Genomic DNA, 25,346 nt, shown 5'->3' on the forward strand with positions numbered 1-25,346 from the left:
TTATTATTATTATTATTATTATTAATAATAATACATTATTTATACCCTGCCCATCTGACTGTGTTGCCCCAGCCACTCTGGGTGGCTTCCAACATATATAAAAATATAGTAAAACATACAGTCATACCTCAGGTTAAAGTCGCTTCAGACTGAGCGTTTTCAGGTTGTGTTTCACGGCGACACAGAAGTAACGGATTGGGTTACTTCCAGGTTTCGCCACTCGCGCATACACAGACGCTCAAAATGATGTCATGCGCAGAAGTGGCGAATCGCAACCCACGCATGCGCAGATGCACAGACGCAGGTTGCATTCTGCCCAGGATGCGAATGGGGCTCCGGAACGGATCCCATTCACATTCAGAGGTACCACTGTATAGTAAAACCTTCCCTATACAGGGCTGCTTTCATATGTCTTCCAAAGGTTATCTAATTTCTTGTCTCCTTGGTTCAGTGGGTCACATAACTCCACACCCTCCAACCTGTCACTGATGAAAATAGTGGCATCCTACTATACCCTCCAATATTTCAGATTGCAATGAAAATGGGGACATCTTTGTTGAATGGTTTATTTAAATATTAAGGTTCATTATTGTTTCACAAGATGTGTATCTCTTTAAAGGCCAGAGTATATATCATGACCTAGTTTTACAGCTGAGAAGCAGTATAGCAGATGTTGTTAAGTTGTGTTAATTAAGCTGTGTCAGCAACTGGGTATAGTATATAAAGAGCAGCGTGGACCTCTCTCAGTACCCTGGTGAATGGATTGATGGGTGGGTCATACTTATAGATTTAATGTAAGAAGACTTTGTTTTTTGTAATCAAAGCCAAGCAAATGATATTTTTACGTTTCTTCATTGGTTCCTGAACGTGTGGTCTCCCCAGCACACTTTTTGCAGCGCAATTAATCTGCTAAATATGCAACAATCTTAAGGAAAAGTGGGACATTCTGGGATGGCTTCTGTAAATCTGGGACTGTCCCTGGAAAATAGGGACACTTGGAAGGGGTGTGTGTGTGAAGGGGGCAGAGAGAGAAATAACTGCTTGAGAAACTCTTTTGGAAGGCAGCCTTCAGAGCAGCAGTTCTTGCCATGCTCTCTTTGAAATGTGGGCCTCAGAGGGCTGGCCATGGATGAATGTGGCCATTGGCCTAATAAAGGTTAATCACCTTCAATCCATATAAGTTATGTATTATGAAGAGAGAGAACTGGCAACGGGGAAGAGATGGATAAGTATTTCGAAATAGAAACAGAGAGAGTAAGCCATTATTTGTAGATCCACAGACAGAAAGAAAATAAATGCTTCAAATTGTCCTGTTGAAGATGAACTTTTTTTATTAAGGTTTTGCAGGAGAAAAAACACAGAATGATCAATCAGTGCAAATAACACACACCATATTGCATGTTTGAATTCACAATAACCAAAGACTTTTTACCCTAGTGTGTCTGTCCAAAGATCCATATGAGGTTGTGGTGATCTACAGGGATCACAATTAACATGGGATATAAGGCAATGCCACATGGTACTTGAAGAGTGCCAGAGAAAGAAAGGGACTGGGAGGTAAGGACATAAAATCATAATTAGTGATGTTTCGAGTAGACCTATTACAATCCATTGTTCTTCCCCTAGCATGATTGGAAGTCTTGCTCCAATCCAAACCAAAAGGTGCATGAAAGAGAAGACTTTTAAAATATGCATGTTATAAAGCATATCATAAGGCAATAGATAATCCATTTCACTTTATGTATTTTTATAACAAATATTCCCCAATTTCATACATAACTTTTAATAAATCTAGAAAAACAGATTATTATTATTAAAAAATATTTTCCTTATCCATCTTTCAACACCATTGGTTTTCAATGTCACAGCAGAGAAATCCCTTTTTTTTAACCTTTTATTAACTATTGGGAATTTGTTTCATTTCCAGAATGTTACGTACAGAACTGTGTGAATCGAGGAAGGGGTTGATTTTCTCCAGCACTTAAATCCTTTGCAGTTCAGATAAGCAGCTCTTCACCCTTGACTCCAAAGCTGATCTCAGCCATTTCAGAAGTAGACAGAGAAGAATATCAGAGGTCTTGCATTGTCTGTACTTGGCTCATTGACTCCAAGGACTACCAAAAGCAAAAACAGATAATTAATACCCAACTCTGGTCATACTTTGTCTGATACACTCCTAAATGGCAAGTCTCTACAGTTCCCACACTCTACAGTTGTACATTCTAACCCAAGACAATGATATACTGATAAAGTTACAATTAGGAACTGTCTTGATTCTAATCTCTCCTTATGGGACAAAATAAATGAGGCAGTGACGTAATGGTTATGCTTCATCTCATATTAACTGAGACAGTTTATCTAATTATTGACTCACACAATTGTGGTCCGTATTGGTAATGACGATGGGAGTAAGGAGTTTTTCAGGCATCCTGGTCCAGACATCATTTGTACTTCTGGGTACAAATGAATAGGATTCTATTGATGAGTTCCTAGAATTAGGAATTTGCAGAGGGGTAGACATTATAGTCTCTTGCAGGAAAAAAACAACTGGAGTCTTGGAGATTAGCTATAATTGACTGCAGCATAATGGACTTCACAGACTCTAGCCCACTTTTTCAGACGTGTGAAGTGAAAACTTGGTTGGCAGGTATATAAAAGGGAGCATTTTCACGTGGGAATTGAATGGCAATGACTTGCAAAGATTACAGTTGGTGACAAGGGGTTTATATGTCAGACAGCCACGTTTTCAACCCTTTACAGCAGCAGACTGGAGACACAATCATAGAATAGTAGAGGAACCATGACATAATAGTAGCAGCATCCAACATTATGCAACTCTTGAAAAGCTCAAGCCAAAAGAGGACGCAGCATAGGGGAAAGTGTATGTGGGGAAAGCAACCAATTCTTCACATTTCTACCATTCAGTGCTCATTTGCTGCGGCTAAGCTTGAATAAAAGCACCGTCTGTGATTCAGAGAATTCTCCAAGCATGTTCTGATCTTCTGGATTTCCTGTTCTGACATAATCTCTTTGTACTGCATTAGAGGTCGAGCCACACGATCCTCGGATTTTTAAGGCCATGTTTTTGGTAGTTAAAGCTATTTAGCACAAACTATTCAAGCATATGGTGGCAAATAATCAAATGTCTGCTGACTTGACAGTAATAGGCTACCTCTGTAGTACCCCATGTTAAATCAAGAAAAGTGCTTTGAGATGTTTGTATAGAGATAGGGATTTTTATTATTATTATTCAGGCATGTCTTCAGCCTTATAATCCAACCTTATACCATTTATAAATATGTTGCATTCTGTTTGACTGTTGTTTTTATTGGATTTATTGATAGGTAATGATGTTTTCCATGGTTACCTTGTATGCTTTGTTCTCTCTCTTACTGCTTTTAGCTGTCCTGAGCACAATTTGGTGACAAATTGGTAGAAAGGCAGGATACAGTTATGGATGGATGGATGGATGGATGGATGGATGGATGGATTGAAGGAAAAGAATGTTGGAATGCTCCAATTGAAAACATGATTGTATTAAGACCCATGTGGGGAGGCGTACGGCCCCTGGCAGCAAGATCACTGCTGCAGATCAGGAAAGCCGGAGGGGATGGCACGGCAGTGGAAAGGTTGGGGTCGTCCAGGCACACTGGTGGAGCCAATCTGATGCCCCCAGCTGTATGCCTCAACTCTGCTAACCTTGCCACCACACTGCCCAACATCATCCTGGTGACAGTTGCATTACCTTTTGCAGCACAGTAGACGTCCGTCTTGGCATGTTCCCCCAGTATGTTCTGTCCTACGAGGGCATTGTCCATATTTACAGAAACCTCGTGCAAGCCTGCATTCCATGGTATCATCTGCAGGATATCCAGCCCTTCCTATTACAATAAAAAAAAGAGAAAGGGAAAGAACCTCCTGAGTTGGCTTGTAGGAGCTGAGTAGGGGAGATGCAGGGGGCAGAGCAGAAAACTTTTTTTGTGAATGCTACTGGTCTGCAATACCTAGTCTCACACCCTTGTCCTTCCACAGCGAAAGAAGCTTGCCCTCTCCTGAGCTGTGCAAACCACTTTAGTCCTGGAGGCACTTCTGTTCCTGTTTTGCTTGCTTTCTTTTTTAATTGCAATCATGGCTTGTTAATGCTCTTAAAAGGAAGAAAGGTTGTTTCCCCTGCCCTCAGAGCTGCTGTTAATAAATTACCAATTGAGTGAGACCTGCAACAAAATGTTGCATTGTGTGTTGGCTCCTGCTCAAGATTCCAGAAGGAGGCCATGCCCTGTGCCAGGATACTTCATTCCACTCTTCCTTTCCATGATTTTATGTGCCCCCCCAAGATATTGTTATTATTATTAATACTAATAATAAGGATGCACAGGGGGGGTGACCTCTGTAAGTATATAGGACATTAATGTTATTGATATGTTAAAAAAAGGTAAAGGTAAAGGACCTCTGGCAGTTAAGTCCAGTCGCAGACAACTCTGGGGGTGCGGCACTCATCTCACTTTAAAGGCCAAGGGAGCCGGCATTTGTCCGCAGACAGTTTTTCCGGGTCATGTGGCCAGAATGACCAAGCCGCTTCTGGTGAAACCAGAGTAGTGCATGGAAGCACCATTTACCTTACTGCCAGATTGGTACCTATTTATCTACTTGCACTTTTTGGTGTGCTTTCAAATGGCTAGGTTGGCAGGAGCTGGGACTGAGCAACGGGAGCTCAATTGATATGTTAAGACCCTGTAAATCATTGGAAGCACTGCTTATTATTACACCTGCAATTTGCCAAGGCCTTAGGACCACTTTCCTGCTTTCTCTGGAGTTCAAGGGGACAGCAGGACAGGTCCCCAGCCCTTCAACCTCACTAATGAATCCCTGTGCGTAGCCAGTCTGATGCCTTCACTGGACCATGCTAACCTCACACACAACCAAATGCAGCCTCTTCAACCAAAGAAAGCACTCACAAATATCCTCAGTTAATAATGATAATAATGGAAGTGGGTGGACTGGTGGCCTTGGAAGGTGTCAAAAGGGACATCTGAGGTCCCTTTGTTGGGGGAAGTCTCTAGCAACTGTATCCTTTTATGGGGGTTTGCTTACATACAATCAGTGATTCGTCAAATTGTAGAGTTGGAATGGACCTCATGGACCATAAAAATCAAAGAATTGTAGAGTTGGATAGAGACCACAAGGGTCATCCAGTCCAACCCCCTGAAATGCAGGAATCTGAGCTAAAGCATCTAGGACAGATGGCCATCCAACCTCTACTTAAAACCTCCAAAGAAGGAGAGTCCACAACTTCCGGAGGAAGACCGTTCCACTGTAGAACTACTCTTACTGTCATCTCGCCTAACCCTCTGTAATGCAGGAATATCAACATGTAGCCCCCCCCAATCCAATTTGAAACCATACTGGACCCTGTTTAGCTTTGCAAATATACAGCCGTTGCATAAATAACATTGTACAAGCTGGATTGACATGGGCTCAGTAAGCCAATTTATCTGAGGATTGCAGTTCCTGCAGCTGCAAGGAAGTGAGTGGTAGCTCTCTACTTTTGTAGGCACACTTACATGGAAAAAAACATTTATTAAATACAGTGTAATTCACAACTGAATGACTCCATGCTGCCCAGTTTATAGAATCACCTCTAAACCTACTGTTGGACTCTGTACCTCAGAATTATCCACCCATCTCTTACCTGGAATTATTTGGATGAAGACTAAGAAGACAGCAAAGAGAAGGTAAAGGATCTTCATGGCTGAGGCTTGATGCTATCTCGCTTTGGCGGTGTAGTGAGAAGATGATTTGAAGCCCAGATGAGGTCCTTTATGAAAAAGGAGACCATATATATAAGGTTTTTGGAGAATTGCAAAACAGTATTTCCGGAACAAGGTGAAGTTTGGGAACATCTGACTATGTACAAAAGAATCTCCATTGCCCTTTCTGACCACAGAGGTCAGTGACACACAAACATTGCAATGTCCTTCCATTGGCACCCACACAACACCTTTACTGCTCTCAACTGTGGCAAACAGCCAAGTGACCGAGGTAAGATTTTCCACCTGAGAGTGAGCTAATCCCTTAAAGGGTTGTGGGTTTTAAGCAATGCAGGTCTTGAGCCAACATAACACAATTTCCTTAAACCCCAAAGTCCATTTCTATGATTTCTGTTTTGCAATAAAGGCTGCCTGATGGGGAGCTGCATATATTTTCCATAATTAACCAAGCCCCAATTGGAGCTGTTTTGGTTTCTACGGCACAAACAGGCAAGCAGTGGACCCCAGTCGCATTTTGGGTGTCTTCCAATGCCTTCTGATGCTGTCCTATTCTTTCATGTGGAGCTCTTTCTTTCCTCTTAATTTCCTCCTTCTTTTCCTTGGTCTTCTTAAGAGTTACCCCACCCCACCCCACCATCTTCCTACACCATGTCAGATCAATTAAGGGCGGTAATTTATCTGATAAATATAAATAATAAACTGATGTGTGTTTGTTTGCTATTTTCCATCATTATTGGTTTCCAAACAGCACAGCGGGTATTCATAACCTTGTGAAGTGTACCATCTGATATGTAGCTTCTGGGACTGTGGTCTCCAATTTTGGAACAGGCTGAGATATTAATGCGTGGTTGGAAATGAATTTAATTTCCTGGCCTGTTCTGAAAATGGTAACTGTTGTTTCCCAGTTCAGATGAAAAGGGACACTGTGGTTGGTTGGTTGGTTGGTTAATCAAGATGGTCAATATGGTTCTCCCCTTCCTCATTTGTTCCCTACAGCAAGTAAACGCTTCTTAGTTTAGTGGGGTAGGAGAGCTGAAAATAATTCCAATTTATTTCACATCTGGCAGCCAATGTGACTATTTGGTTTCAGATAGTACAGTGGTACCTCTGGTTGCGAACGGGATCCGTTCCGGAGGCCCGTTTGCAATATGAGCAGAATGCAACCTGCGTCTGCGGGTCATGATTCGCCACTTATGCACATGCGTGTGATGTCATTTTGTGCATCTTTGCATGCGCGAGCGGCAAAAACCGGAAGTAACCCTTTCCGGTACTTCCAAGTCGCCGCGGGACGCAACCTGAAAACGCTCAACCTGAAGCAAATGTAATATGAGGTATGACTGTACATTGTTAGATCAGTCTAAAAAGCCTTGGACAGAAATTTTCATGGCCATCTAGAGGCTATGGTGGTTCATTTACCAGAAGTAATGTATTTAGTGTTAACTCTGAAAGTATATGGTACTCGATTCTGACCAAACTAAGAGGCTAGAGGGGCTGTGAAAATTTGCGTTTCTGGCTTTTTAGGCTCATCAACCCATGTAGTATCTGAAACCCAAGGGGCACGTTGGTTGCTAGATGGAATTTTATTTCCAGCTCTTCTACCCTACTAGTTATGTGAAATGGCAGCCTATGCCAGCCCTTTAATACATACAATATACTGAAATGGGAAAGCGAGCCATGCTGTGACTCACACCCTGTTACATATTGGCTCAAGCTCCAGAGCCAGGTGACCTCACTTAAAACCTTGAGACTTTACAGCTGAACAGGAATTGGCAGAAACTGATAAAGCAATGATTGACCAGGTTGAGACTTTCAGTAGTTAATCCAATCCCCCCTGGAGGTGGAAAATCCTACTCTTGCTAAATACTTAATTCAACTATGGTGCTGATTTTGACATACCTGAGTAAATAAGGGGCAATACTCTTTACACCATATTTCCTGTAAAACCTTTGGCCCACCCCTGATTTTTACCATTTTTCAGATTGCAATGAAAATGGGGACATCTTTGTTGAATGGTTTATTTAAATATTAAGGTTCATTATTGTTTCACAAGATGTGTATCTCTTTAAAGGCCAGAGTAAATATCATAACCTAGTTTTACAGCTGTGAAGCAGTATAGCAGATGCTGTTAAGTTGTGTTAATTAAGCTGTGTCAGCAACTGGGTATATATAAAGAGCAGCGTGGACCTCTCTCAGTACCCTGGTGAATGGATTGATGGGTGGGTCATACTTATAGATTTAATGTAAGAAGACTTTGTTTTTTGTAATTAAAGCCAAGCAAATGATAATTTTTGCGTTTCTTCATTGTTTCCTGAACGTGTGGTCTCCCCAGCACACTTTCTGCAGCGCAATTAATCTGCTAAATATGCAACAATCTTAAGGAAAAGCGGGACATTCTGGGATGGCTTCTGTAAATCTGGGACTGTCCCTGGAAAATAGGGACACTTGGAAGGGGTGTGTGTGTGAAGGGGGCAGAGAGAGAAATAACTGCTTGAGAAACTCTTTTGGAAGGCAGCTTTCAGAGCAGCAGTTCTTGCCATGCTCTCTTTGAAATGTGGGCCCCAGAGGGATCAGTGTGGCTATTGGCCTGATAAAGGTTAGTCACCTTCAATCCATATAAGTTATGTATTACGAAGAAAGAGAACTGGCAATAGGGAAGAGATGGAGAAATGTTTCGAATTAGAAACGGAGAGAGTAAGCCATTATTTGTAGATCCACAGACAGAAAGAAAATAAATGCTTCAAATTGTCCTGTTGAAGATGAACTTTTTTTATTAAGGTTTTGCAGGAGAAAAAACACAGAATGATCAATCAGCGCAAATAACACACGCCATATTGCATGTTTGCATTCACAATGACCAAAGTCTTTTTACCCTAGTGTATCTGTCCAAAGATCCATATGAGGTTGTGGTGATCTACAGGGAACACAATTAACATGGGATATAAGGCAATGCCACATAGTACTTGCAGAGTGCCAGAGAAAAAGAGGGACTTGGAGGTATGGACATAAAACCATAATTAGTCATGCTTAGAGTAGACCTATTACAATCCATTGTTCTTCTCCTAACATGACTGGAAGTCTTGCTCCAATCCAAACCGAAAGGTGGATGAAAGAGAAGACTTTTAAAATATGCATATTATAATATTTATGTATTTTTATAACAAATATTCTCCAATTTAATACATAACTTTTAATAAATCTAGAAAACAGATTATTATAATTATTTTTTAAAAATATGTTCCTTATCCATCTTTCAACACCATTGGTTTTCAATGTCACAGCAGAGAAATCCTTTTTTTAAAACCTTTTCTTAACTATTGGGAATTTGTTTCATTTCCAGAATGTTGCGTACAGAACTGTGTGAATCGAGGAAGGGGTCGATTTTCTCCAGCACTTAAATCCATTCAGATAAGCAGCTCTTCACCCTTGACTCCAAAGCTGTTCTCAGCCATTTCAGAAGTAGACAGAGAAGAATATCAGAGGTCTTGCATTGACTGTAATTGGCTCATTGACTCCAAGGACTACCGAAAGAAAAGACAGATAATTAATACCCAACTCTGGTCATACTTTGTCTGATACACTCTTAAATGGCAAGTCTCTACAGTTCCCACACTCTACAGCCGTACAACCTAACTTAAGACAACGATATACCGATAAAGTTAGGAGCTGTCTTGAGTCTAATCTCTCCCTATGGGACAAAATAAAGGAGACAGTGACGTTATGGTTATGCTTCATCTCATATTAACTGAGGCAATTTATCTAATTATTGACTCACACAATTATGGTCTACATTGGTAATGACGATGGGAGTAAGGAGTTTTTCAGGCATCCTAGTCCAGACTTCATTTGTAATTCTGGGTACAAATGAATAGGATTCTATTGATGAGTTCCTAGAATTAGGAATTTGCAGAGGGGTAGACATTATAGTCTCTTGCAGGAAAAAAAACAACTGGAGTCTTGGAGACTAGCTATAATTGACTGCAGCATAATGGACTTCACAGACTCTAGCCCAATTTTCAGACGCGTGAAGTGAAAACTTGGTTGGCAGGTATATAAAAGGGAGCATTTTCACGTGGGAATTGAATGGCAATGACTTGCAAAGATTACAGTTGGTGACAAGGGGTTTATATGTCAGACAGCCACGTTTTCAACCCTTTACAGCAGCAGACTGGAGACAGAATCATAGAATTGTAGAGGAACCGTGACATAATAGTAGCAGCATCCAACATTATGTAACTCTTGAAAAGCTCAAGCCAAAAGAGGACGCAGCGTAGGGGAAAGTGTATGTGGGGAAAACAACCAATTATTCACATTTCTACCATTCAGTGCTCATTTGCTGCGGCTAAGCTTGAATAAAAGCACCATCTGTGATTCAGAGAATTCTGCAAGCATGTTCGGATCTTCTGGATTTCCTGTTCTGACAGCATCTCTTTGTACTGCATTAGAGGTCGAGCCACAGGATGCTCTGATTTTTAAGGCCAAATGTTTGGTAGTTAAAGTTATCGAGCACAAACTATTCAAGCGTATGGTGGCAAAAAATCAAATGTATGCTGACTTGACAGTAATAGGCTATCTCATTCAATGTACCCTCTGTAGTACCCCGTGTTAAATCAAGAAAAGTGCTTTAAGATGTTTGCATAGAGATAGGGATTTTTATTACTATTATTCAGGCATGTCTTGGGCTTTATAATCTGACCTTATACCATTTGTAAATATGTTGCATTCTGTTTGACTGTGGTTTTTATTGGATTTATTGATAGGTAATGGTGTTTTCGTACAAAGATTACCATAATAAAAGACAAAAGTGGAAAGGACCTAACAGAAGCAGAAGACATCAAGAAGAGGTGGCAAGAATACACAGAGGAACTATACCAGAAAGAAATGGATGTCTTGTATACCCCAGGTAGTGTGGTTGCTGACCTTGAGCCAGACATCCTGGAGAGTGAAGTCAAATGGGCCTTGGAAAGCACTGCTAATAACAAGGCCAGTGGAAGTGATGGTAAACTATGGGAAGTTCTTAAAGAAATGGGAGTGCCTGATCACCTCATCTGTCTCCTGAGAAATCTCTATGTGGGACAAGAAGCTACAGTTAGAACTGGATATGGGACAACTGATTGGTTCAAAATTGGTAAAGGAGTACGGCAAGGCTGTATATTGTGTCCCTGCTTATTTAACTTATATGCAGAATTCATCATGCCAAAGGCTGGGCTGGATGAATCCCAAGCCGGAATTAAGATCGCCGCAGGAAATATCAACAACCTCAGATGTGCAGATGACACAACCTTGATGGCAGAAAGTGAAGAGGAATTAAAGAACCTTTTAATGAGGGTGAAAGAGGAAAGTGCAAAATATGGTCTGAAGCTCAACATCAAAAAAATGAAGATCATGGCCACTGGGCCCATCACCTCCTGGCAAATAGAAGGGGAAGAAATGGAGGCAGTGAGAGATTTTACTTTCTTGGGCTCCATGATCACTGCAGATGGTGACAGCAGTCACAAAATTAAAAGACGCCTGCTCTTTGGTAGAAAGGCGATGGCAAACCTAGACAGCATCTTAAAAAGCAGAGACATCACCTTGCCAACAAAGGTCCGTATTGTTAAAGCCACGGTTTTCCCAGTAGTGATGTATGGAAGTAAAAGCTGGACCATAAAGAAGGCTGAACGCCGAAGAATTGATGCTTTTGAATTATGGTGCTGGAGGAGACTCTTGAGAGTCCCATGGACTGCAAGAAGATCAAACGCATCCAATCTTAAGGAAATCAGCTCTGAGTGGTCACTGGAAGGACAGATCGTGAAGCTAAGGATCCAATACTTTGGCCACCTCATGAGAAGAGAAGACTCCCTGGAAAAGACCCTGATGTTGGGAAAGATGGAGGGCACAAGAAGAAGGGGACGGCAGACGATGAGATGGTTGGATGGTGTTCTCGAAGCCACAAACACGAGTCTGACCAAACTGCGGGAGGCAGTGGAAGACAGGAGTGCCTGGCGTGCTCTCGTCCATGGGGTCACGAAGAGTCGGACGTGACTAAACGACTAAACAACAATGATGTTTTCCATGGTTACCTTGTATGCTTTGTTCTCTCTCTTACTGCTTTTAGCTGTCCTGAGCACAATTTGGTGACAAATTGGTGGAAAGGCAGGATACAGATATTTATTGATTGATTGATTGATTGATTGATTGATTGATTGATGGAGGGATGGAATGAATGAATGGAAAGAATGTTGGAATGGTCTAACTGAAAGCATGATTGTATTAAGACCCATGTGGGGAGGCGCAGTGCCCAAAACCTGGTTTCCTGGCAGCAAGATCACTGCTGCAGATGAGGAAAGCAAGAGGCGATGGCATGGCAGTGGAAAGGTTGGGGTCGTCCAGGCACACTGGTGGAGCCAATCTGATGCCCCCAGCAGTATGCCTCAACTATGCTAACCTTGCCACCACACTGCCCGATACCATCCTGGTGACAGTTGCATTACCTTTTGCAGCACAGTAGACGTCCGTCTTGGCATGTTCCCCCAGTATGTTCTGTCCTACGAGGGCATTGTCCATATTTACAGAAACCTCGTGCAAGCCTGCATTCCATGGTATCATCTGCAGGATATCCAGCCCTTCCTATTACAATAAAAAAAGAGAGAAAGGGAAAGAACCTCCTGAGTTGGCTTGTAGGAGCTGAGTAGGGGAGATGCAGGGGGCAGAGCAGAAAACTTTTTTGCAAATGCTACTGGTCTGCAATACCTAGTCTCACACCCTTGTCCTTCCACAGCGAAAGAAGCTTGCCCTCTCCTGAGCTGTGCAAACCACTTTAGTGCTGGAGGCACTTCTGTTCCTGTTTTGCTTTCTTTCTTTTTTAATTGCAATCATGGCTTGTTAATGTTCTTAAAAGGAAGAAAGGTTGTTTCCCCTGCCCTCAGAACTGCTGTTAGTAAATTACCAATTGAGTGAGACCTGCAACAAAATGTTGCATTGTGCTTTGGCTCCTGCTCAAGATTCCAGAAGGAGGCCATGCCCTGTGCCAGGATACTTCATTCCACTCTTCCTTTCCATGATTTTATGCCCCCCCCCCAGATATTGGGGTTTGCTTACATACAATCAGTGATTCGTCAAATTGTAGAGTTGGAACGGACTTCATGGACCATAAAAATCAAAGAATTGTAGAGTTGGATAGAGACCACAAGGGTCATCCAGTCCAACCCCCTGAAATGCAGGAATCTGAGCTAAAGCATCTAGGACAGATGGCCATCCAACCTCTACTTAAAACAAAGAAGGAGAGTCCACAACTTCCGGAGGGAGACTGCTCCACTGTAGAACTACTCTTACTGTCATCTCGTCCAACCCTCTGTAATGCAGAAATGTCAACATGTAGCCCCCCCAATCCAATTTGAAACCATACTGGACCCTGTTTAGCTTTGCAAATATACAGCCGTTGCATAAATAACATTGTACAAGCTGGACTGACATGGGCCCAGTAAGCCAATTTATCTGAGGATTGCAGTTCCTGCAGCTGCAAGGAAGTGAGTGGTAGCTCTCTACCTTTGTAGGCACACTTACATGGGGGAAAAAAAACATTTATTAAATACAGTGTAATTCACAGCTGAATGACTCCATGCTGCCCAGTTTATAGAATCACCTCTAAACCTACTGTTGGACTCTGTACCTTGGAATTGTCCACCCATCTCTTACCTGGAATTATTTGGATGAAGACTAAGAAGACAGCAAAGAGAAGGTAAAGGATCTTCATGGCTGAGGCTTGATGCTATCTCGCTTTGGCGGTGTAGTGAGAAGATGATTTGAAGCCCAGATGAGGTCCTTTATGGAAAAGGAGACCATATATATAAGGTTTTTGGAGAATTGCAAAACAGTATTTCCGGAACAAGGTGAAGTTTGGGAACATCTGACTATGTACAAAAGAATCTCCATTGACCTTTCTGACCACAGAGGTCAGTGACACACAAACATTGCAATGTCCTTCCGTTGGCACCCACACAACACCTTTACTGCTCTCAACTGTGGCAAACAGCCAAGTGACCGAGGTAAGATTTTCCACCTCAGAGTGAGCTAATTCCCTAAAGGGTTGTGGGTTTTAAGCAATGCAGGTCTTGATCCAACATAACACAATTTCCATAAACCCTAAAGTCCATTTCTATGATTTCTGTTTTGCAATAAAGGCTGCCTGATGGGGAGCTGCATATATTTTCCATAATAAACCAAGCCCCAATTGGAGCTGTTTTGGTTTCTACAGCACAAACAGGCAAGCAGTGGACCCCAGTCTCATTTTGGGTGTCTTCCAATGCCTTCTGATGCTGTCCTATTCTTTCATGTGGAGATCTTTCTTTCCTGTTCATTTCCTCCTTCTTTTCCCTGGTTTTCTTAAGAGTTAGCCCACCCCACCCCACCATCTTCCTACACCATGTCAGAGCAATTAAGGGCTGTAATTTATCTGATAAATATAAATAATAAACTGATGTTTGTTTGTTTGCTATTTTCCATCATTATTGGTTTCCAAACAGCACTGCGGGTATTCATAACCTTGTGAAGTGTACCATCTGATAGGTAGCTTCTGGGACTGTGGTCTCCAATTCTGGAACAGGCCGAGATATTAATGCGTGGTTGGAAATGAATTTAATTTCCTGGCCTGTTCTGAAAATGGTAACTGTTGTTTCCCAGTTCAGATGAAAAGGGACACTGTGGTTGGTTGGTTGGTCAATCAAGCTGGTTAATATGGTTCTCCCCCTCCTCATTTATTCCCTGCAGCAAGTAAATGCTTCTTAGTTTAGTGGGGTAGGAGAGCTCTGAAAATAATGCCAATTTATTTCACACCTGGCAGTCAATGTGACTCTTTAGTTCCAGATAGTACAGTGGTACCTCTGGTTGTGAATGGGATCTATTCCGGAGGCCCGTTCGCAATATGAGCAGAATGCAACCTGCGTCTGTGTGTCTGTGCATGTGCGGGTTGCGATTCGCCGCTTCTGTGCATGTGTGTCATGTCATTTTGTGTGTCTGCTCATGCGCGAGTGGCAAAACCCGGAGGTAACCCTTTCCGGTACTTCTGGGTTGCCACCAGACGCAATCTGAAAACGCTCAACCTGAAGCACACCTGACATGAGGTATGACTGTACATGGTTAGACCAGTCTAAAAAGCCTTGGACAGAAATTTTCATGGCCCTCTAGAGGCTATGGTGGTTCATTTACCAGAAGTAATGTATTTAGTGTTAACTCTGAAAGTATATGGTACTCGATTCTGACCAAACTAAGAGGCTAGAGGGGCTTTGTGTCTCTGGCTTTTTAGGCTCCTCAACCCATGTAGTATCTGAAACCCAAGGGGCACGTTGGTTACTAGGTGGGGTTTTATTTCCAGAAGTAATGTATTTAGTGTTAACTAGTTATGTGAAATGGCAGCCCATGCCACCCCTTTCACAGATACAATATACTGAAATGGGAAAGTGAGGCATGCTGTGACTCACACCCTGTTACATATTGGCTCAAGCTCCAGAGCCAGGTGACCTCACTTTCAACCTTGAGACTGTACAGCTGAACAGGAATTGGCAGAAACTGATAAAGCAATGATTGACCAGGTTGAGACTTTCAGTAGTTAATCCAATCCCCCCTGGAGGTGGAAAATCCTACTCTTGCTAAATACTTAATTCAACTATGGTGCTGATTTTGACTTACCTGAGTAAATAAAGGGCAATACTCTTTACACCATATTTCCTGTTAAATCAGGTTCCAGCACAAAATACCTCTCCTCAGGCATGATAGCAATCAGTAAACCTACCAGATTTCATAAGCTTGTTCTGCTCATTTTGTACCTTCCATTACACAAATTTCGTGAGTTATCTGTTCAGTAATTGCAGGGTTCCACTAAGTTCGTATACTACATATCCAGAGGCAGATCTTTCTTAGAAAAGAGTCATTTTAGAGTATCACCCTATATATTAATAGTGCTAATTGTGGGCATGCCTCCATTTCAGCTTTAAATGTTTGTGATGGCTTCACAACCAATGGCTTCAAGTTATAAGACAGGGGATGAGCAGAGGTTGGATGGTCATCTGTCATGGATGCTTTAGCTGAGATTCCTGCATTGCAGGGGGTTGGACTAGATAACCCTTAGGGTCCCTTCCAACTCTATAATATTTCTGCAAACACTTCCATCCAAAAAGCTGAGACCAGTGGGCATTCCAACAAGAAATGGAAAGAAATGTTCCTTTATATTCATCCAGTGCTTTACCAGCTGCGCTGGCTCCCGGTGGAGTACACGGTCAGGTTCAAGGTGCTGGTTTTGACCTTTAAAGCCCTATGTGGGCTAGGACCCTCGTACCTATGGGACTGCTTCTCCTGGTATGCCCTGTGGAGGACCTTAAGATCCATAAATAACAACACTTTGGAGGTCCCAAGCCGCAAGGAGGTTAGATTGTTCTCAACTAGGGCCAGAGCCTTTTCAGCCCTGGCCCTGGCCTGGTGGAATGCCCTACCACAGGAGATCAGGGACCTGCGGGATTTGACATCTTTCCGCACGGCCTGCAAGATGGAGCTGTTTTGCCTGGCCTTTGGGCTGGACTCAGTCTGACCCCTTATTATTATTATTATTATTATTATTATTATTATTATTATTAGACTGAATCCCTTATATGGCATTTTGTATATAAATTTTCCCTCGGCTCTTTTTGCTGGCCTATGTAGGACCAGCATGGATAGTTGGCCCTGGTGAATATTTGACATTTTCTCCCCTTATGATATTGATTTATGGGCTACCACTAAAATGAGGCTGTATTTTAAGCTGTATTTTAACCTATATTTTAATCAACTGTTTGTTTGTTTGTTTGTTTGTTGTTTAAAATGTTTTTACTGTATTTTATATTTGGTGTTAGCTGCCCTGAGTCCGGTCTTGGCCGGGGAGGGTGGGGTATAAATAAAATAACTTCTTCTTCTTCTTCTTCTTCTTCTTCTTCTTCTTCTTCTTCTTCTTCTTCATGGGAGCAAACCTCCAACAAAGTTGGGAAGACAGAGTTTGTGTGTGAAATTTGAACTGGCATACAAGGCTATTTGGGTATAAGTTTCAGAGAGCCTTCACATATATATGCATATGCAGGTTTGAACTGTTTAGGTGACCAAATGCTGTTGTATATGGAATCTTCAATATTAGTATTAAGATGCTTTTCACCTGCAGCTTTAAGGCTCTCTAAATGGCCAGTAGTTATACTTAAAAGCTCCTGACTTATAATTGACACCAGACCTCTTTTCATGTGTCCTTGATTCCATATTATCTGTTTTTATTTAATTAGAGGTCCAGTGGCCTGTGTTATTATTGGAGTCTTATCCACACTGTCCAACCATCTCGTCCTCTGTCGTCCCCTTCTCCTTGTGCCCTCAATATATGTATGTTGCTTTTGTTGTGTGTACCTTGAGTCTTCTCTTTTACAAAGGTCTTGCATGGGAGGGGGTGTTTTTCCTAGAAATGAATATTGTTGTTGTTTAGTCGTTTAGTCGTGTCCGACTCTTCATGACCCCATGGACCAGAGCACACCAGGCACTCCTGTCTTCCACTGCCTCCTGCAGTTTGGTCAACCTCATGTTGGTAACTTCGAGAACACTATCTAACCATCTCTTCCTCTGTCGTCTCCTTCTCCTTGTGCCCTCCATCTTTCCCAACATCAGGGTCTTTTCCAGGGAGTCTTCTCTTCTCATGAGGTGGCCAAAGTATTGGAGTCTCAGCTTCACGATCTGTCCTTCCAGTGACCACTCAGAGCTGATTTCCTTAAGAATGGATGCGTTTGATCTTCTTGCAGTCCATGGGACTCTCAAGAGTCTCCTCCAGCACCATAATTCAAAAGCATCAATTCTTCGGCGATCAGCCTTTTTTATGGTCCAGCTCTCGCTTCCATACATTGCTACTGGGATAACCATATAGATTTAACTATAAGGACCTTTGTTAGCAAGGTGATGTTTCTGCTTTAAAAGATGCTGTCTAGGTTTGTCATTGCTTTTCTCCCAAGAAGCAGGCGTCTTTTAATTTTGTGGCTTCTGTCACCATCTGCAGTGATCATGGAGCCCAAGAAAGTAAAATTTCTCACTGCCTCCATTTCTTCCCCTTCTATTTGCCAGGTGGTGATGGGACCAGTGGCCATGATCTTCGATTTTTTGATGTTGAGCTTCAAACCATATTTTGTGCTCTCCTCTTTCACCCTCATTAAAAGGTTCTTTAATTCCTCCTCACTTTCTGCCATCAATGTTGTGTCATCTGCATATCTATATATTTATATCCTGGTGTGGTAATGGGAGATGCTGTCCTGTGTGGCTTCTCTGAGGATGTTATATCCACCCACATGGTTGCCCTGATGCATATTTGAAAGCCAAGCAGGTAGATCATGTGCCCTCATTTCTGCAAACATGGCACAGCATTGCGTTCAACCTCTTGGTATCTGAGTAGTAAGCCTTCTAAGCTTTAGCAAGAGAATATATTACGGCACGTTGTGCAATAATTTCCTCCCACAACATTTAGATGAAAAGGAACACACAAAGAACATTTGACCCATTGGCATTTCAAAACGTATCATAAAGGGACCTTTATCCCGTAATAAGCTACTCCCACCACTTTCAAAAGAACCCTATGACCCATCTTCATTGCGTAGTTGTCGTTAGCATAGAATCTTTAATAATTTCAAAGTGAGGATTTGTTTAATAATAATAATAATAATAATAATAATAATAATAATAATAATTTATTTTTATATTCCGCCCATCTGGCTGGGTTTCCCCAGCCACTCTGGGCAACTTCCAACAGAATATTAAAATGCAATAGTCTATTAAACATTAAAAGCTTTCTTAAACAGGGCTGCCTTCTGATGTCTTCTAAAAGTCTGGTAGTTGTTTTTCTCTTTGACATCTGGTGGGAGGGCTGAAGAGCCCCAAATGCATTCTTGCAAAGGGTGGTGATAAAGCTGGAATTGTTGATTCCACAAGCAGAGTTGAGGTGTTGTCCCATCACTCAGAGGCAGCACTGAAATATTTGGAAAACAGAAATCAACATTGACTATAGGGAAGGTCTTCTCTTTTACAAAGGGGCAGCCAGGTTTCTGCTACACTTGCGGAGTCTGTCCTGTCACTCACAATCAAATACAGTGGTGCCTCGCAAGACGAAATTAATTCGTTCCACGAGTTTTGTCGTCTTGCGATTTTTTTCATCTTGCGAAGCACGGTGTCGGGAAAGCTTTGGAAAAGCTTCAAAAATCACCAAAGTCTTTAAAAACCTCAAAAAAGGCTACCACACTAGAGTTGCTCCTAGAAGTCAAGTCGCAACTGTATTAACGGTGTTAAGAAAAAGGAAACAAACTTGCAAGACTTTTCCGTCTTGCGAAGCAAGCCCATAGGGAAAATCGTCTTGCGAAGCAGCTCAAAAAACAAAAAACCCTTTCGTCTAGCGAGTTTTTTGTCTTGCGAGGCATTCGTCTTGCGAGGTAGCACTGTAATGGATGACTGAGATTTTATTCTGGGCAGGTCTAGCATTCTGCAAAAGCACCACCAGGCTATAGGGTCAGCTGAGCTGTGTCACCAGGTTCCGAAATGAAGTTGTTGAAGCAGAGGAAGAGAGGGCTTTGATGGGACAAGCCCTACTCCTCACCCCTGTATGATTTTGCTCACCACCACACAGGGCCAGGCCACTCATGAGGCAAGGTGTGAGGTGACTGCCTTGGGTGGCAGGGTCCAAAGGCCACAAGGAACATATCGTCTGTCGCTGCCGCTGTGGTGGGAAGAATAACTGCGGCATAGTACTTCAAGGGCGAATCTGTCATCTCCACAGCTGCTCCCTGCAATGCCTCCTCTACAGCAACCTCTTGATGAATAGGAGGCACTGCTGGTTTCCTCCCACCCATGTTCCCAGTGTAGATCATCACTTGCCCCTTCTTGCCTGACTGGGAGGTGCCATTTTGTCTTTGGCCTCAGGGCCCAAAATTTCTCAGGCCAATCCTGCCTGCACATTTCCCTCTACCAACCACCCCAGGGGTGACACTCCCACTCGCACCCTACCTCCCTCAACCGTGTCCCAAAAAATATGACATCCATGTGAAACTGTGTGTTTGGGTGTGTTGCGTTCATTATTCTTACATTGCACAGCAATTGTAATACCGATGACATTCTCCGATTTTGAAACGTGGTGGAGGACACATAAAGTGGATGCACATACCACTGAATAAACGACATGTTCGTATGCCAAGGATGTCAGTTCTTCCTGCAACAGTGCAGAACTCAATAATAATAATAATTAATAATAATAATAATAATAATAATAATAATAATAATAATAATAATAATATATTTATTATTTATACCCCGCCCATCTGGCTGAGTTTCCCCAGCCACTCTGGGCGGCTCCCAATCAGTGTTAAAAACAGTACAGCGTTACATATTAAAAACTTCCCTGAACAGGGCTGCCTTAAGATGTCTTCTAAATGTCAGGTAATTATCTCTTTGACATCTGATGGGAGGGCGTTCCACAGGGCGGGCGCCACTACCGAGAAGGCCCTCTGTCTGGTTCCCAGTAGCCTCACTTCTCGCAATGAGGGAACCGCCAGAAGGCCCTCGGCGCTGGATCTCAGTGTCCAGCCTGAACGATGGGGGTGGAGACGCTCCTTCAGGTATACAGGGCCGAGGCTGTTTAGGGCTTTAAAGGTCAGCACCAACACTTTGAATCGTGCTCGGAAATGTACTGGGAGCCAATGCAGATCTCTCAGAACCGGTGTTATGTGGTCCCGGCGGCCACTCCCAGTCACCAGTCTAGCTGTCGCATTCTGGATTAATTGCAGTTTCCGGGTCACCTTCAAAGGTAGCCCCACGGAGGGCGCGTTGCAGTAGTCCAAGCGTGAGATAACTAGAGCATGCACCACTCTGGCGAGACTGTTCACGGGCAGGTAGGGTCTTAGCCTGCGTACCAGGTGGAGCTGGTAGACAGCTGCCCTGGACACAGAGTTAACCTGCGCCTCCATGGACAGCTATGAGTCCAAAATGACTCCCAGGCTCCGCACCTGGTCCTTCAGGGGCACAGTTACCCCATTCAAGACCAGGGAATCCCCCACACTAACCCGCTCCCTGTCCCCCAAAAACAGTAGTTCTGTCTTGTCAGGATTCAACCTCAATCTGTTAGCTGCCATCCATCCTCCAACCGCCTCCAGGCACTCACACAGGACCTTCACCGCCTTCACTGGTTCTGATTTAAAGGAGAGGTAGAGCTGGGTGTCATCTGCATACTGATGAACACCCAGTCCAAACCCCCTGATGATCTCTCCCAGCGGCTTCATATAGATATTAAAAAGCATGGGGGAGAGGACAGAACCCTGAGGCACCCCACAAGTGAGAGCCCAGGGGTCTGAACACTCATCCCCCACCACCACTTTCTGGACACGGCCCAGGAGGAAGGAGCGGAACCACTGTATGACAGTGCCCACAGCTCCCAGCCCCTCTAGACGGTCCAGAAGGATGTTATGGTCGATGGTGTCAAAGGCCGCTGAGAGATCCAGCAGAACTAGGAAACAGCTCTCACCTTTGTCCCTAGCCCGCCGGAGATCATCAACCAGCACGACCAAGGCAGTTTCAGTCCCATGGTGAGGCCTGAATCCCGATGGGAAGGGATCCAAATGGTCCGTTTCCTCCAGGCGTGCTTGGAGTTGTTCAGAAACCACCCGCTCAATCACCTTGCCCAAGAATGGCAGATTTGAGACTGGGCGATAGTTGGCCAAATTGGCCGGGTCCAAAGATGTTTTTTTAAGAAGCGGTTTAATGACCACCTCTTTCAGCGGGTCTGGGAAGGCTCCCTCACAGAGGGAAGCATTCACCTCCCCACAGAGCCCATCGCCCAGCCCTTCCCGGCTCGCTTTTATCAGCCAGGATGGGCAAGGATCAAGGAGACAGGTGGTCGGTAAAGTAGGAAGGCAGGCAAGGAAGGAAGGAAGTAAGGAAGGAAGGAAGGATGTGTCCTGCCTAGAAGATTTGGTTCAGATCTCTATTTGTCACTTTGGGAAGCAACCTGAGTTGCTCCAAGTAGTTCTGTAGTCTGTACAATGGCGCCATCAGTGTGGGATGCTGCAGGGATCAAGTGCATCCCCCAAACTCTGAATATTTTCACAAAATTACAGCGCTTGCGAATACAGAGCTTTGAAGTGTATTATCAGCCATTCACTGATGTTCCTGAGCTCAAATTCTTCTCCTCAATACCTGATTCCCAAGACTGGATGTCAGGGTATGGACCTGCTCTGGATGAGGTCGTTCTCCTCTGAAGAAGCAGCTGCATAGCTTGGAGTGCTTCTGGTTCCACAGCTGTCACTTGTGGCCTTAGGAGTGCCCTGTGACTTCCATCAGCTTTGGCTGGTGACCTAGCCGCACTCCTCTCTGAACAGGGACAGACCCACATCCGGTATGTTAGATTACTGCAATGAATTCTACATGGGGCTGCCTTTGGAAATATTATGGAAACTGCAGCTAGTGCAAATTGCTGACCAGGATCAGAAGTTCTGAGCATATCACTCTTCAATCTTGGTATGACCATACCGGGTTTCGATTTCTGAGTTCTATTAGTTTCTGGATCTCAATACAGGGGATTATGGGTTGGGGGAGTGCTGATGCCCTCAAGACCTATTTGCAGGCTTCACAGAGGAATTTGATAGACCATGCAGAAAAAAGGGTGATGAAGTAGGTGGACCTTTGGAAGTTCTGATCTAATTTTATTCTAATATTGTGTAGCCTAAACCTTTTTATAAATCACTGTTCCCCAACAGAGCTCAGGAAAGTCTTAAGTAATAACATACCTGGATTGAGAAAGATTGTGAAGGTGAAGAGAGACAGAAGAACATATCGGGTTTTCATAATTGTGATAAGGCAGAGGCAAGATGCTCAGTTGGGAACTGAAAATAAGAGAAACAACAGACAATACTTTTTAAAAAATAATAATAATGGTGGTAGGCACACTTCAGGGTGGTATGTATTCTTTGCAAGAAACTCAAATTCACCCACGAAGACACTTTCAGAATGAAAGAACATACTGAATCTGAGAACATTCTGTGCCTTTAACTTTGTTTCCAATAACAGGTGATGAAGTAAGTTTTTTACATATCTGTCTTACACAGAAACAATACCGCAAGATAGAAAGATGATTAATCAACAATACCATAATATAAGAGACTGGTAAACCTAAAGACACAAAGGAACCAGGAACGAAACCAAATTGCAAAGCCCTGTGCTATACTAATAACTAATTAATAACTCTTACAGATGTCAACCCAGTTTCATAATCAAGTATGCATAAATAAATAAATAAATCTTGTCTCTGTGTTTGTTTCTTATATCTTACGTGAATTCAAAGATTCATAAAATTGTATAATTGGAAGGAACCACAAGTATACACTTGTCCAACCCCCTGCAATGTAGGAATCCATTTTGTCTAACATGGGGCTCAAATCCATGACCCTCATATTTATTATTCTTATTCTTAAACTTATTCTTATGCTTATACTTATTGATTGAATTTATATACCACCCTATACCTGGAGGTCTCAGGGTGACTATTAAGAGCCTCTTGATCCACAGGCTGAGCTATCCCAATTCCTAAATAATAAGTTAGTTTCACCATTTCTGCAGAGTCCTATATCTTTATATACCATTATTTAGGAGATGGAACTATGATAGTTCTCCACTTCCCTGAGTCTCATTTCAGGTCCGAGGAAAAGTGATTTTGTTTTGATATTGTTAAAAGGTCATCAATCAGAAGCCATGCCAAGCTACTTTGAGTGATAAAGGGGTCTGCCTGTAATTCCTAATCTACCCTTGGTCCACCCCTGATTTTTACCATTTTTCAGATTGCAAAATATGAAACTATGAAAGCTGTAGGAGATGGATGTCGTGCTAGAAGAGTGTTCTGGCAAATGTCTTGCGAAATAATAGAGGTTTTCCTTATGGGTGAAGCAGCATATGAAGTTTAACACATATGGAAGTAGGAGAGTCACAGATGTAAGACCTATATTCATGTACGAAATATTTCAGCATAAAGTCAAAATGAGCTTTTAACGGATTCTAATGGAGTACAGTGGTGCCTCGCAAGACGAAAATAATCCGTTCCGCAAGTCTCTTCGTTTAGTGTTTTTTTCATCTTGCGAAGCAACCCTATTAGCGGCTTTGCGCATTAGCGCTATTAACGGTTTAGCGGTTTAGCGGTTTAGCGGCTATTAAAGGCTTAGCGGCTTAGCGGCTTAGAAAAAGGGGGGGAAGCAAAAAAATATGGCAAGACTTTTTCGTCTTGCAAAGCAAGCCCATAGGGAAATTCGTCTAGCGAAGGAACACAAAAACGGAAAACCCTTTCGTCTAGCGGGTTTTTCGTCTTGCGAGGCATCCGTCCTGCGGGGCACCACTGTACAATGTCACGAAGAACGTCCGTTATTTTACATTATTTTCAAATTGATGTGTTGCCTTTCCCTCTTCCTCTTCCTCATCAACTGTACATGTAGCATTTCCAGAGTGGTCTGTGGAATCATGGGCCAATGACGTGCTGAGAAGGCTCTTCGTTGGCTCATGGGCACAATGTTCTCCCTGACATCTCCCTTGTTTTCAGGGCTCCCTGAAGAGATGCGGTAACTACAATACACCATAAGACCTGTGATACATATGTGATGTCGTGCATCCTTCTCTACCTTACCCTGTGTGTCTCAAATGCAAAATGTTTTCAAAAGTGCAATGGGAAAATAATTCAGAGGCATGTGCATAACATTAAGGACATTAGCCAGTAAGCATTCCCTGAATATGACTTTCTCTAAATATCACCAAATAGCTGCAGGATATTTGATTTTCACAGCTAGTTGTCAGAGCAGAATAACAAGCAACTCCAGCCTCTTTTAAATGTTGTGTTTGCCACAGAACACAAGGAAAACTTCCATACAGTACTGTATTCTCCATCACTGGCAAACAGCAGAGACTGTCAAGTGCCAATGGGATCAGTAGAAAGTTAGGCTGAAAGACTCTCCCTGCAGTTCAAGTTATCCCCAGGCCATTCCTACCTTCTCCCAGCAACTCACCGATGACCTTCTCCGGTAAGTGATTGGATAAGAAATTGGAGTCAACTTGAGAAAATTTGTAGATCTGAATATAACTTCTTGCAGGTGGTGGGTTAGAGATAGTGATGAAAGTTTCACCTACTGAATTCGGCTTGGCAGGAAGCTTTTTATAAGCACAGGTGTCTAGTGGCACAAAGGATCCTCCCAGACTCCTTGCATTTGATTGAGTCAGGCTGATAATGAGTCCAGATGCAAGGAAGGACTATGCAGTGCTCAGACCAAAATGAAACGATATATTTGATTAACTCACTGCCCCCATAAAGTGGACCTTCATAACTACTTTCCCCCTCAGTCTCGCCCAAACCTGCAAGCACCTGCACTAGGGACCCTGTACAAAACCACCCTCAATCTCCCCCTGAGAATGAGTCTTCTCACATTGGGTTCCCTGACCAACCTCTGTTTTGAAACATTTGAAACAGGCAAAATCTGATACACACAGAACTAATATGACACCATCAGTTCTTAGCTTTCTACCAGAATTCACAGCTTTCCAAAA

General features: G+C 42.9%; 3 long non-coding RNA genes across 4 annotated transcripts in view; all 3 read right to left on the reverse strand.

Moving 5' to 3' along the window:
• Positions 1-1,313: 1,313 nt before the first annotated feature.
• Positions 1,314-5,848, reverse strand: LOC308584159. The gene is made up of 3 exons (XR_014006557.1): positions 5,690-5,848; positions 3,746-3,881; positions 1,314-2,114 (listed from the first exon to the last, which is right to left on the reverse strand). It is a non-coding gene; the product is annotated as an uncharacterized lncRNA (long non-coding RNA).
• Positions 5,849-8,518: 2,670 nt separating this feature from the next.
• On the reverse strand, positions 8,519-13,592 carry LOC308584160. Its single transcript, XR_014006558.1, has 3 exons — positions 13,443-13,592; positions 12,239-12,374; positions 8,519-9,286 (listed from the first exon to the last, which is right to left on the reverse strand). It is a non-coding gene; the product is annotated as an uncharacterized lncRNA (long non-coding RNA).
• A 4,944-nt stretch (positions 13,593-18,536) lies between these two features.
• LOC308584186 overlaps positions 18,537-25,346 on the reverse strand; it is a 14,810-nt gene continuing 8,000 nt past the window's right edge. Inside the window, exons 1-4 of one of the 2 annotated variants that reach the window (XR_014006598.1) lie at positions 24,794-24,924; positions 22,556-22,651; positions 19,863-19,986; positions 18,537-18,756 (exon numbers count right to left, since the gene is read on the reverse strand). This is a non-coding gene — a long non-coding RNA (uncharacterized lncRNA). Of the gene's footprint in view, positions 18,757-19,862; positions 19,987-22,555; positions 22,652-24,793; positions 24,925-25,346 lie in introns of those variants that run through there. The other variant, XR_014006597.1, reaches the window with a different exon arrangement.

This window comes from Podarcis bocagei (genome assembly GCF_964188305.1).
Source record: "Podarcis bocagei genome assembly, chromosome: 3".
NCBI classification, from domain to species: domain Eukaryota; kingdom Metazoa; phylum Chordata; class Lepidosauria; order Squamata; family Lacertidae; genus Podarcis; species Podarcis bocagei.